This window comes from Cricetulus griseus, chromosome 6 (assembly GCF_003668045.3).
Source record: "Cricetulus griseus strain 17A/GY chromosome 6, alternate assembly CriGri-PICRH-1.0, whole genome shotgun sequence".
Classification (NCBI taxonomy): Eukaryota; Metazoa; Chordata; class Mammalia; order Rodentia; family Cricetidae; genus Cricetulus; species Cricetulus griseus.
Window position 1 is genome coordinate 58,599,927 of NC_048599.1, and position 13,332 is coordinate 58,613,258.

Below are 13,332 nucleotides of genomic sequence, written 5' to 3' on the forward strand. Positions count from 1 at the left end.
GAAAAACAAAAACAAACAAAAAAAAAGAGGATCATCAACATACTATCTCAAAAAGAGTACCCAGCATTGTGGCCCATGCCTTTAATCCCAGCACTCAGATGCAGGCAAATCTGAGTTTGTGGCTGCCCTAGTCTACATAGTGAGTTCCAGGACAGCCAGGGCTATGTAGAGAGACCCTGTCTAAAAAAAAAAAAAAATAAAAAAAATAAAACATAAACAGAGATGGTTGAGTCAGGTGGCAAATTCCTGTCATCCACATTCAAGAAGCAGAAGAAGCAAGGAGATCTCTGTGAATTTATGGCCACGCTGTCTAAGCTGCAGGTCAGGCCAGCCAGATCTACAGATCTACATAGTAAGATAGTAAGACTTGTCTCAGAAGAAGAAAGAAAACAACAACAACAACAAAAAAAAAAAAAAAAAAAAAAAAAAAAAAAACAGAGAAAATGAAGGGTACCAGGGTTCCAGCACTCAGGAGCCTAACACAGAAGGCTGAGGTTTGAAGTTAGCCTAAGTGATACACTGTCTCAAGAAGAGAGTGAGATGGCTCAGCTCATAAAGGTGCTTGCATCCAAGTCTAAGGCTGTGTTGCATGCCTGGGACCTACATGATAGGAAGCACAAACTCCTACAAGGAATCTGTTAATCTTTGCATGCTACACATACATAATACACAAATACATATTTTTAAATGTTTAAAGAGAATGAGGGGGAGAAATGTTTACCAGTTCTTAAAGTATTTATAAGTATGAGAGTTGAGTTCAGTTCCCCAGCACCCATGTTTAAAAAAAAAATTTCTGGGCCCAGGCCTTTAATCCTAGTGCTTGGGAGGCAGAGGCAGAAGGATCTCTGTGAGCTCAAGGCCAGCCTGGTCTACAGAGTTCCAGGACAGGCTCCAAAGCACATGGAGAAACCCTGTCTCCACAAACAAAAACAAAAACAAAACAAAACCCTGAGGGCTGGAGAGATGGCTCAGTGGTTAAGAGCACTTCTAGAGGACCTGAGTTCAATTCCCAGTACCTACATGGCAGTTTATAGCTGTCTGTAACTCTAGTTCCAGGGAACTGGAAACCCTCTTCTGGCCTCTGAAGGCCCCAGGTACACATGTGATGCACAGTATACATGTAAGAAAAACATCCATACACATAAAATAAAAGTAAATCTTGAGAGGAAAAAAAAAAAGCAAGTGTGGTGGTACACGATTTTAATCACAGCAGTCAGGAGACCGAGGCATGTGTGTTCCAGGACAACCTGGTCTAGTTGCAAGTACCAGGCCACCAAAGGCTACACAGTGGAACCCTGTCTCAAAAAACAAAACAGAACAAAACTGGTCATATCTGTGTAGTCCCAGTTCTGGGAAGGTGGAGATAAGCAGAACCGTGGCGATTGTTGCCATCCAGCCTAGACAAATCAATGAGCTCCAGATTCACTGGGAAACTGAATCAAAATCATAAGGTATAATAATAAGGACACTTCTCAGTTGGTCAAGTGCCTGACAGAAACCACAGGAATTGAATGTGGATCCCCAGAATCCATGCAACAAAACAAAAGTGTGATCCAATGAACACATTGCTGCAGAGTAGGTGAGGAGAGAGCAGATCCCTGAAACTCATTGGCCAGTCTAGCAAAAATGAGCTTCAGGTTCAGTTGAGAGAGCTAGTGGTAGAGAAAAATTAAGAAATAAAGATGGAAAGAGATCCAGGATGGATCTTGAAGCTTCATACCCTTGCAGACCTCTGTGTATGGATACCCTCACAGACATTTGCACAAATATATATATATATATATATATATATAATGAAAAATGATTGAGGAAATGGTGCACGCCTTTAATCCCAGCACTCGGGAGGCATAGGCAGGCAGATCTCTATGAGTTCAAGGCCAGGCCAGCCTGGTCTCCAGAGCAAGTGCCAGGATAGGCTCCAAAGCTACACAGAGAAATCCTGTCTCAAAAAACAAAAAAACAAAACAAAACAAAAAAAAGATTGAGGAAGACAATAGCTATCAACCCCTATCCCCCACATGCATACAAACACATACCAAAAACATGAATACAGATGCGTTAGGGACAGAGGGGCAAAGAGAAATTATGCATGCAGAATTTGCAAGTCAAGTTGAAATGATGAAAATTAGCCGAGTGTGGTAGCTCACACCTGCAATCTCAACACTTGAGATGCTGAGGCAAAAATACCATAGAGTCAATCTTCAATTCAGGAAGAAGAAAAAAACTGAAAACTGGCATAAGACTGCATATAACTCTTGAGAACATAATTACAGATTTAAGAAGTTCAAGTCCTTGACATATGTACCATATCACTCTGCTTTAACTGACATACTTCTTGTTAAGATCAAACTACTTTTTATTGTTATGTTTGAGTTCCTCAACAATTTGCCAAGATCGCCAATACAGGGAATTGTCTTTTATGTCTTTTTTTAGGCTCCCCAGGGACACCTCATATGTGGCCCATAGATGGATGGTGCTCAATACATGCTGAATGACAAAATAATCAACTCTACTGTGAGCTCACAGACTGAAACTCTCACACCTACAATTCACACCATTAGTCCTCCTTCTATGCAACAACTGAAAGGACATTCCTGGGGTGGACTGCTGAGTCTAATGAATTTATTACATTAGGTTCCTTTTCTAGCAAAGAGCTCAAAGTACATATGTAATGTTAAAATAGAATTCTTGACTACTGAGAAGGTAGGTGGGAAAGCAGGCAAGAGAAGGAAGAATCTATTATAACAGCTGCCTCCAAAGAATAAGCATTATTCAGCCCTACAGACTAACAATACTCCTGTCATGTCTTTGAAGTGACTCCCTACATTATTTCTTCAAACTTTATACTGGTTAACTCATACCAAAATCAGTGAAACTAAAACTTTCCATAATAATAAGATTCTAAAAAAAAAAAAAAAATCAGCTAGTAATCCATGATTACATATTGTAGGAAATCTGTGTTTTTGAGACTTTGAGACAAGATCTCAAATAGCCCAGGCTAGCCTCCAACTCACTATGTAGTCAAGGATGACTCTGAACTCCTAATCCTGCCTCCATGTCCCAAGTGGTTGGATTACAGACATGTGTCACCATGGTCAGTTCATGTGGTATTACGGATTGAACCCAGGGCTTTGTGCATTCAAGGAAAGCACTCCTACTGAGCTACATCCCCAGTGTAATTTTAATTTACTTCTGTCAAATAAAAAAGTTACAAACTTTCTAAGCATTATCATTAAGCATCTACCACATTCGAAGCATAAATAAGGCAATGAAAATCCCAAGTGTTTTTATATTGTGCTATAAGCAAAAATACAAACAGCAGCTCTTAGAAAGGAGGTGCAGTAAGAGATCAACTTCTACCCATCCAAATTTAGAGAAAATACATTGCTACCTAATTTTATTGTTTTAATGTCACAAGTATAATTTCATTAGAATTTAAGAGAAAAATATAGTACAGGTCAGGTGAAAATCCCAAGAGCCACCAGAAGGAGATAAAATTTTGTCTTTCAAGTTAGCCATGAATAGAAATACCTTCTGAAGAAAGGAAATCTGACTGGTGAGATAATTAAGTAGGTAAGGGTGCTTGCCTTCAAGCCTGAAGACCTTCACTGATCCCTGGGATCCATAAGGTAAAGAAGCAAATGGACTCCTGAAAATTTCTGGTGTACACACACACACACACACACACAAACACACACAGAGAAATAGAGAAATAGAGAGATTGAGAGAGAGAGAGAGAGAGAGAGAGAGAGAGAGAGAGAGAGAGAGAGAGAGCCAGAGACATCAGATATCCTGGTCCTGGAGTTACAGGCAGTTGTGAGCCACCTGACATGTGTGGTAGGAACTAAATTCAGGTACTCTCCTGAACAGTTAGTGTTCTTAACTGCTGAGCCATCTCTCAAGCCCCTTTTCTTTTCTTTTTTCTTTTTTTTTTCTTTTTTGTGACAGGGTTTTTCTGTGTAGCCTTGGCTATCCTGAAACTCACTCTGTAGACCCACGCTGGCCTCAAGAAATCACTTGTCTCTGCCTCTCAAGTGCTGAGATTAAAAGCATGCTCCACCACCTCCTAAATCTTGACTTTTTTGAGACAGGATCTCACTGTGTAGTCCAGCCTGTCCTGTAATTGATTATGTACCCAAGCTAGCCTTGAACCTAAAATGATCCTGCTGCTCAGCTTCCCACATACTGGGATTACAAGTGTTATCCTGACTCTTATTTTTTGGGTTTTGTTTTATTTGTTTTCAGAAAAAAATAACTACCTCCCAATTTTTAATTCTAAACCAGGTCCTTTTCCTCTTGAAATTGTGGGAACATGTCCTATCAGGTTTTTTGTTTGTTTTTAAACAACTTGACACAAGCTGAAGTTTTCTGGAAAGAGGAACCTGAATTGAGAAAATTCCTCAATTAAGATGGCCTGTAGGCAAATCTGTTGAGGATTTTCTTGATTAATGATTGATGTGGGAGGGTCCAACTCTTTAGGGATGATGGCACCCCTGGGCAGGTGGTCCTGGATGCTTGAAGAGATGGCTCAGGGGTTATGAGTGCTTATTCACTGCCTTCTCAAAGAACCCAAGTTCAGTTCCCAGCAGCTCACAAATGTCTGTAACTCCAGATCAAGGGGATATGACTCCACTCTTATGGCCTTCAAGGGAACCAGCACACATTATATTCATATACTCACACATACATACATAGAAATAGAAATAACTGCTTGAAAAAATAGAAGTGGGGGGGAAAGTGGGGAGTGGTGCATACTTTTTAATCCCAACCCTCAGGAGGCAGAGGGCAGGTGGATCTCTGAATTCAAAGCCAGCCTGGTCTACAGAGTTCCAAAATGGCCAAGGAACCCTATCTCAAACAACAAAGATAGAGCTCTCGCTACGTTGCCCTGGCTAACCTGGAACTTCCTGGGTAGAACAGGCTGCCCTTGAATACAAAGATCTCTGGCTTCCTCTGCCTCTTCAAAGCTAGGATCAAAGACATATGCCACCATGCTCAACTTTGGGGTAGAAATTTGAGCAACTCCCTATCTCACATCTATCTACTCCTGGCTTTCTAGTAGGTATCTCAAGCTCAAAATATCCAGCTAAATCTCAGTATTGAGGAGGGAAATGTAGGAGGATCATTCCAAGTTCAAGACCAGCTTCCGTCTATACAGAGGCCAACCAGAAATACATAGCAAGAATTATCAGAGTCCAGAACCTAAAAAGACCTAACCATAGCTGAGTATGGTGGCATACACCTGAAATTCCAATATTCAGAAATTGCCAGTATTCCTGCTAGGGTGGGAAATTCAGGAGTTAAAGACCAGCCTCAGCTACATAGCAAGTTTGAGACAAATCTAGACAGGTAAAGAAAGAAAAAAAAAAAAAAAAAGGAGCCAGGTGGTGGCGCTTGCCTTTAATCCCAGCACTTGGGAGGCAGAGGCAGACGGAACTCCGTGAGTTCAAAACCAGCCTGGTCTACAAGAGATAGTTCCAGGAAAGGCTCCAAAGCTACACAGGGAAACCTTGTCTTGAAAAACCAATAAATAAATAAATAAATAAATAAATATGGGGATGGAAAACACAGGAACAAGATTATAACTACAAAAAGTACTATGTTCTAATATTAGGGCTGGGAGATGGCTCAGAGGTTAAGAGCACTGACTGCTCTTTCAGAAGTCCTGAGTTTAATTCCCAGCAACCACATGGTGGCTCACAACCATCCATTATGAGATCTGGTGCCCTCTGCTGGCCTGCAGGGAAATATGCAGGCAGAACACTATATACATAATAAATTAATAATCTTTAAGAAAAAAAGTGTAGCCAGGCATTGGTGGTGCACGCCTTTAATCCCAGAGCTGGGGAAGCAGAATCAGGTGGATCTCTGTGAGTTCAAGACCAGCCTGGTCTACAAGAGCTAGTTCCAGGACAGCCTCCAAAGCCACAAAGAAACCCTGTCTGGAAACACCCCCCACCTCCACCCCAAAAATTCTCCTACTGGACAGGTGGTGGTGGTAGCGCACACCTTTAATCCCAGCATTGAGATCTCTGTGAGTTCAGGGCCAGCCTGGTCTACAGAGTGAGTTCCAGGAAGGCTCCAAAGCTACAGAGAAACCGTGTATCAGGAAAAAAAAATTAAAAAATCTGCACTTTTCCAACAAACTCTGGAAGACTGAAGATGTAGGTCAATTGGTAGAATGCTTGCCTTAGCATGTAGGAAGCCCTGGGTTCTATTCCAGTATTGAATAGACCAGACTCGGGTATTGTGGCACACACCTGTAATCCAGGAACACAAGAAGATAGAAGCAGGTGAATCAGAAATTCAAGATCATTCCTGGCTAGATAGTAAGTTTGAGATCCATATGGCCTACATAAGACCCTGTCACCAAGAAACTGAAAAGAAAAAGAAGAAACAATACTGAGAACACTAGGCTATAAAAATGCTAGCTACTCTTGGATGGTGGTGGTGCACACCTTTAATCCCAGTATCTGGGAGGCAGAGGCAGGTGGATCTCTGAATTGGGAGGCCAGCCTGGTCTACAGGATGGTCAGGATACACAAAGAAACCATGTCTCAAAAAAAAAAAAAAAAAAAAAGTTAGCTATTTGTGTAATTATTCAAGTGACAGCTATTAATTGCTCAATGAATGTTTTCAAATTCTGTTCCCATGAGATTCCAAGGCACTTTAAGAGAAATCAAAAGATATTATAAAATATAAACAGTAGTACATTGAAGTAAAACTCAGTGGTTAAGCTCTTGTCTAGGACAATTGAGGCTCTGGGTTTAATCCCCAGCTCCCCCCCCCAAAAAAGTTAAAAGTGTGTTATTTACCAGATATGTCATGATACACACCTTTATAGGTTTTTTATTTCTACAAAGCCTTGACCTTGGTGAAAGACTGGATGGTAGGAAGCTTCAAAATGTTTACAAGTGTTAAGTCTATACCTTTTCAGACAGCTTTATGAAACAAATATATAGCAGAAATGGAACAGATCAAGACAGATAAGGCTAGTTGGGCATGGCCATACATGCCTTTAACTCCAAAACTTGAACAGAATCGAAGCCAGCCTGGTCTGCACTGCCTCAAAACGAAAAGGTAGATGGAGTGGTCGAGGGAGGTCTTTGAGAGAAAAGCTTCTCCGGCAGTAAATAATAATGTGCTCACTGTGTGATAGGGGATCAAGGGCCTATCCTAAAACACTCTAAACTCTAAGCAAGCAAGCATTCTGTTAGTGAGCCTCACTCCCATCACCACCTGTTATTTTGGTTATCTGCATGTACTGAGGCCAGGGAATCTCGGGCCTTAAGACGATAGGAAACAATCATCTCTACCTTGCTAAAATATAGACAGAAAGATGACAAAACTGGCCAAAGGCGCAGACCCTGCGTCCAACCTCCCGGATTAAGGTCGATTCCGCCGCAGCGCGCGGCTTTCTCACGGACTCTAGCCACGCTTCGAGAAGGGAGGGGTGGAAGCCGACCAGCGGGCCTCCGCAAAGTCGTTCGAAATCACAGGCTCGCGAGCCGCGGACACGTGACTCGCCACGCCCCGGGCCTCCCCCTTCCCCGCGCCAGCAGCACGCGCTGCCAACCTCGTCATGTGACCTTCACGCGGCCCCAGCGTTGCCCCTGCTAGGCGACTGTTTCCAGCAGCCATTTTGCCGAGAACTTGTCGTCCGTGCTCGCGCGGGAGCCGAGCGGACGCAACATCGCAGCCAGATTTTCCAGGCCGCACACGCGCTTCGAAAGAGCGCTCCAACAGTGAGGGCCCGCCCGAGCCTCACGGAACACGTCGCACCCCAGGGCGCCAGGAGGGCTGCGGATGCGCCTCGGCCTGCGATAGGCTGCGGCGCGCACGTGACGCCGCGGCGCCCCCACACACACACTCACCCTCGCCGTCCCCCTGCCCACGGAAAACACCCACGACAGGCTCTCAACGCCTCGGGCCGAGTCCCCGCCACTGGGCGCGCGGGGACGGACGGAGCGCGTGACAAACGAGGCGCCTGCGCGTACCTGCCGGGTGGACGGGAGTCGGCCCACGCCGCGCAGCTCCGGGGTCCCGGGATCGTCGCGCTGCCGGACCACCCGGCTGGCCATTGGCTGCCAGGCCCAGTCACGTGCCGCGCGCAGGCCCGCCCACAGCCGCTAATCACCTGGCACGGTGCTCGAAGCGGCACCGAAAGTGGCTCGCACGCGCAAGGGGAGCGTGGCCACAAGACCCTGCTTGTGCCCTTTACCGGGCAGCGTCCGCAAAGGGGGACCGAGAGAGCGGGGTCCCGAAACTAAGTAAGATCACACCTACCGGCTTAACTTCGCCTGCCCCTCCAGGAGCCGTGAACCATCGCCCTTGGGCGCTCCCCGTTGCACGCCGGGATGCGTCTGGCGCCCCTCAGTGTGCTGCAGAGCATGCCGGGAAAGCCACCTCTCCCGTTTTCCTGGCTGTCACCTTTCGAGCTTTGCTTTGGTGTCCCTTTGAAAGCCGGTCCCAGGACGAGGTGGTTTGGGTAATTACTGGCCTGTGACAGTACACCAGGCACTTTCAGTCCCTCCTCCCCTGGTTGTTTGATCGGTGTGTTCTTGGGGAAACCGCTCAGCCTGCCCTCGTGGAGCCGCGCCTGCTGACTTGGTGAATGTTGCAGAAAAATAGCAAAGGTGTTTTTACCTTCACCAAGAACCAACCAGCCTTCCGTGGTCAACGGACTAGAACGCTAACTTGAATACTGTCTACCGCAGTCTCCACTTAGGAATGGTTGTAATTCTTAGAATTTCTCCAGGAATAGCCGACCTTTCTCAATAAGCTTACGGTTGGGGAAATGGGAGGAGTTGGGGTTGTTTTGTGTTTTTTTGTTTTTGTTTTTAAGATCGACAGCATGCCCCTTGCATTGGCCCTGGTTTGCCTAAACCATTTGTAGCACGTTGGAATTACGAAAAAAAACGTGCTAACACTAAGAAAAAGTGGGCTTTCACTAGGATGAGTTGGTTTTGTAATGCATTAGCAAATTTATCGCTGAGCCTAACCTTGTATTCTACCCACAATGAAGCGCCCGCTTAAAATAATTCACACCTCATCTGCTAAGAAGTACACTTAGCGGCTTTGATGATGTCAAAATTTTTATAAGTCTCAAAGGATGGTCAGCTTGAGAAATTTGACTAATCCTGGCTCTCACAAGCACATATTTATAGACTAGAAGTTAGGTAATAGGCATATTTATAATATTACAAGACAAAACTACAGGGCACACTCCTGGTTATGGGGTACTTCATCACTCAAATATCACAAAATCAATTCCTGGACGAGAAAACAAAAGCATTAAATAAACATATATTGTCATTTCTGTTGAAGCTTATAAAAAAATTCCAGTCTTTATATTTAATTCTAGCAACAACTCTGAGAGAAAGCTACTATACTTATATTTCCATCCCTCAGGGTTTCATGGGAACCAGAAAATATATTTTAATATGTTCTCTAGGCAAATCGATGTACTGGGTTTACTATCTAGTGTCTAGAGCTAGGGATGTAGCTCAGTTGGTTGAGTGTTGTCTGGCATGCAGTCCTCTGCACCCGGATAAACCATGTTTAGTGGCACACATCTGTAATCCCAGCACTCAGGAGGCAGAAGCAAGAAGGCCAAAACTCCTAGGTCATCCTTAGCTACATACAGTTTGAGACCACTCAAGGATACATAACACTTTATCTCAAAAATAAAATCCATGGGCTGTAATAGAAATAGCCTTAAAGTCTGATAGATGTGACAGCTTGTGATTCACTTCCTGGGCTATGGCTGTGAACAGATTTTGGAAAAAAAATTTATATCCATTTCCTTCAGCAAAAAAAAGAAAAAAAGAAAGAAAGAACTAGGGACACTCTTACCTAGTATTTTGTATTGCTAAAAATGATTTTGAGGGAAAAATAGAATATTTGTCATAGTTCTTGGTTACAAAACATTCTAAAATGTCGGTAGTAATTGGTGATGGTTGCATTTGAACTACAGTCCTGTTCTCTATCCAGTACAGCATATTCTCTTTTTCTTTCTAAGATTTTTTTGTTTTTATTTTCTGTGTCTGAGTGTTCTGCCTGCACGCATGTCTGTGTAGCTTAGGAGTGTCTAGTGCCCACAGAGAGACCAGAAGGGGGCATCAGATCTTCTGGAACTGGAGTTACAGACAGTTGTGAGGCCTCATGTACAAGTTGGAAACCAAACTTCTGCAAGAGTAACGAGTGCTGTAACCACTATGTAATCTCTCCAGTCCCCCTTTTTTTTTTTTAAGACAGGGTCTCACTGTATAGTCTTACCTGGTCTGGAAATTTCTATGGCAATCAGGCTGTCCTCAAACTCGCAGAGATCTGCCTGCAGAGTGCTGGGATTAAAGATGCACTATACCCCATCTGAGTAGTACAATATAGTCTTTTCTTTTCTTTTTGTTTGTTTTCTTTTGAGACAAAGTCTCTCTTCTTGAGTACCGGAACTCACTATGTAGATCAGGTTTGCCTTGAACTCACAAAGCTCCACCTGCCTCTCTACCTCGACAGTACTGGGATTGAAGGTGTGCCACGCCTAGCCTAGCATTACATATTCTTGAATTTGGTTTTTTGTTTGTTTGTTTGTTTGTTTGTTTTTCGAGACAGGGTTTCTCTGTATTATTTTGGAGCCTGTCCTGGAACTCGCTCTGTAGACCAGGCTGGCTTCAAACTCACAGAGATATGCCTGCCTCTGCCTTCCAAGTGCTGGGATTAAAGGCTTGTGCCACTATGCCTAGCATGAGTACTGGTAGTTACAAAACTTCAGTTTCTTTGTTGTTTGCTTGTTCTGTTGTGATTTCTTTTAAGGAATATTGTTTGTTGTTTTGTTTTGAGTTTTGAGATAGGGGCTGGGCTGGGACTCTCTATGTAGCCCAGACTGACTCAAATTCATAGCAATCCTACTGCCTCTGCCTCCTAAATGCTGAAAATAATTTTCATACTACTATCAAATATTTTACTTATCACAGCTTCAGAGAATATGGTATAATTATTCATCTGAGTACCTTTGAAGTGGGGAGTGACTGTGTGACTTTTTACCAATAAAATATGAATGGGAATTTTGTGAATCACTTCTGGGACGCTCTAATTATCCGTACAGAGTTCAGCCATTCTGTCCTCCCTTCAGCTATGAGCAATGCTCCACCTGGTGGCTGTTCCATCAGCTTTGGTCTTATGAGGATGACACAAAGCACATAACCCAATCAGTCTGCAATGTTTATGTAGTGTGAGCAAGATACAACTTTCCATAAGACACTCAGATTTGCACTTGTCTGATACAAAACAGAACACACTCAGTGACACAAAAACAGAAGTTGCTAGAGCTCAAAAAGCCAATCTGGTAAAGAAGGTTGCCAATTGCCAGTGTCCAAGTTGTGGCACAAACTTGGAAACTCTTGGTGTGGTGGCACCCTTGCAATCCCAGAACTTGGGGGACTGAGACAGGAGGAGAGAGAATTTTAATCCAGACTGGGCTACATAGAAAAATGTCTCAAGAAACTTAGAACTGGGTGTGTATAGAAGTGGTGGAGCACTTGCCTAACATGCCCAATACCCAGGGTTTAATCCTTAGCACTGCTTAGGAAGGGGGGGGGGGCAGAGCCAGGAACACAGCTTATCCACGGAGTGCTTATGTAGCATACGTGAGGCTTTGGATCACCAGTACAGCAAAGAGAGAGGGAGGGAAGCAAGAGAGGATGGAGGAGCAAAGGAGATAACAGACTAGCAGCATCAAGGGACAATTGTCTGGGGGTAACACAAATGAGTCCAAAGAAAGAACATTCACCAGAACCTTGGTCAGGGATATTTTATTTTATTTTGGGGAGGGGCATGTTTAGTGTCTTTTGGTTTTATTTATTTACATGTGTCAGCATGTGTGCCATGCTATAGGTGACAGGTGTGAGGTCAGAGGACAACTTCAGAAATTGGTTCCCACTGGGAGGTGGTGACAAACACCTTTAATCGAAGCACTCGGGAGGCAGAGGCAGGCGGATCTCTGTGAGCTCAAGGCCAGCCTGGTCTATAGAGCGAGCTCCAGGACAGCTGGGGCTACAGGTTACACAAGAAACCCTGTCTTGGAAAAAAAAAAAAAAGTTGGATCTCTTCTTCCATCAAGTGGGTCTGAGGATCAAACACAGTGGTTCAGGCTTGGCAACAGGAACTCACTGAGCCATCTTGCCAGCCCATAAACCATCTCACTATTTAGTTCAGGCTGGCCTCCAATTTGTAAGCCTCTTGCCTATGCCTCCCAAGTGCTAAAATTTGCCTCTGTGTCCAGCCAGTCATTTCTATATTATGATCTTGTTTTATTTTCTTTCTTTTTTATGACTATAAATAAAAGCTTATTGAACAAAATTAAGGCCTTTCTATTTCATGGTTTACAAAGGCTAGAGAAACACTGATTTTTTTTTAGTTCTTTCCCAAAATTTTGTCTTCACTTCACCAGCCACTGAAATGAGCTACAAAACACCTCTGGCTGTAACTACCTACCCATTTGTGTGGGGGTGAGATGGGAGGTGTTGAAACAGGGTCTCACTATGTAGCTCTGGCTGTCCTGGAACTCGATCTGTAGACCAGGCTGGCCTCTCAAACTCACAGAAATCCACCTGCCTCTGCCTCCTGAGTGTTGGGATTGGAGGTGTATGCCACTGCATCTGACTCTTACCCATCATTTTCAAGTTCAACAAAACCAGTGTCATGCCTGCTGGATACCAAATGAACTTTCTTGCAGCCATGGGATGGATTAAACATCATGAATAAAGTCATCTCATTAGTCTCTTTCAATAAGAGATAAAAGTATATTTGGCTGGTAAGCAGGGACCTAAAAATTTGGTTTCTAGTTTCCTTGGGTCTTAGCTGGATTTGGTATTCCCTGATCAGCCATTTTTGTTTGCAGTTATCAAAGTCATTTCCACAGTTTTAGCTTTCTTCTTTCTTACTCTTCCTCCTCCTCCTCTTCTTTTGATAGTGGCTGGCTGTGAAACTCTGGCTGGCCTGGAATTCACTATGTAGACCAGGCTAGACCTGAATTCACAGAGATCTATCTGTCTCTCCCTCTCAAGTGCCAAGATTTAAGGTGTGAACCACCAGGTTAGGGCCCTTAGCTGCTTTTCTCCCTCCCTCCTTGCTTTTTCCTTCTCTTGTCAACCTAGGTACCAAGCATTTTAGATATATCAAATTTTTGGTTGTTTTTTTTTAAATACTAGTTTATTGCCAAACAGAGGCAAAAGGAATCTCTATGAATTCTAGGTCAGCTGAATCTACATAGCAAGTTCCAGGACAGTTAGAACTAAATAAAGGGACTCTTGTCTTTTAAAAATGTTTATTTTT

At 43.6% G+C, this 13,332-nt stretch overlaps 1 protein-coding gene across 6 annotated transcripts in view; it reads right to left on the reverse strand.

Moving 5' to 3' along the window:
* The window catches only part of Mga (MAX dimerization protein MGA), an 81,876-nt gene extending 73,799 nt beyond the window's left edge, over window positions 1–8,077 (reverse strand). For 5 of the 6 annotated variants that reach the window (XM_027422145.2, XM_027422147.2, XM_027422144.2 and 2 more), the window contains exon 1: window positions 7,998–8,077. The gene's annotated coding sequence lies outside the window, so the exon portion shown is untranslated. The remainder of the gene's footprint in view (window positions 1–7,997) is intronic. The other variant, XM_027422142.2, reaches the window with a different exon arrangement.
* Between the last annotated feature and the right edge of the window lie 5,255 nt (window positions 8,078–13,332).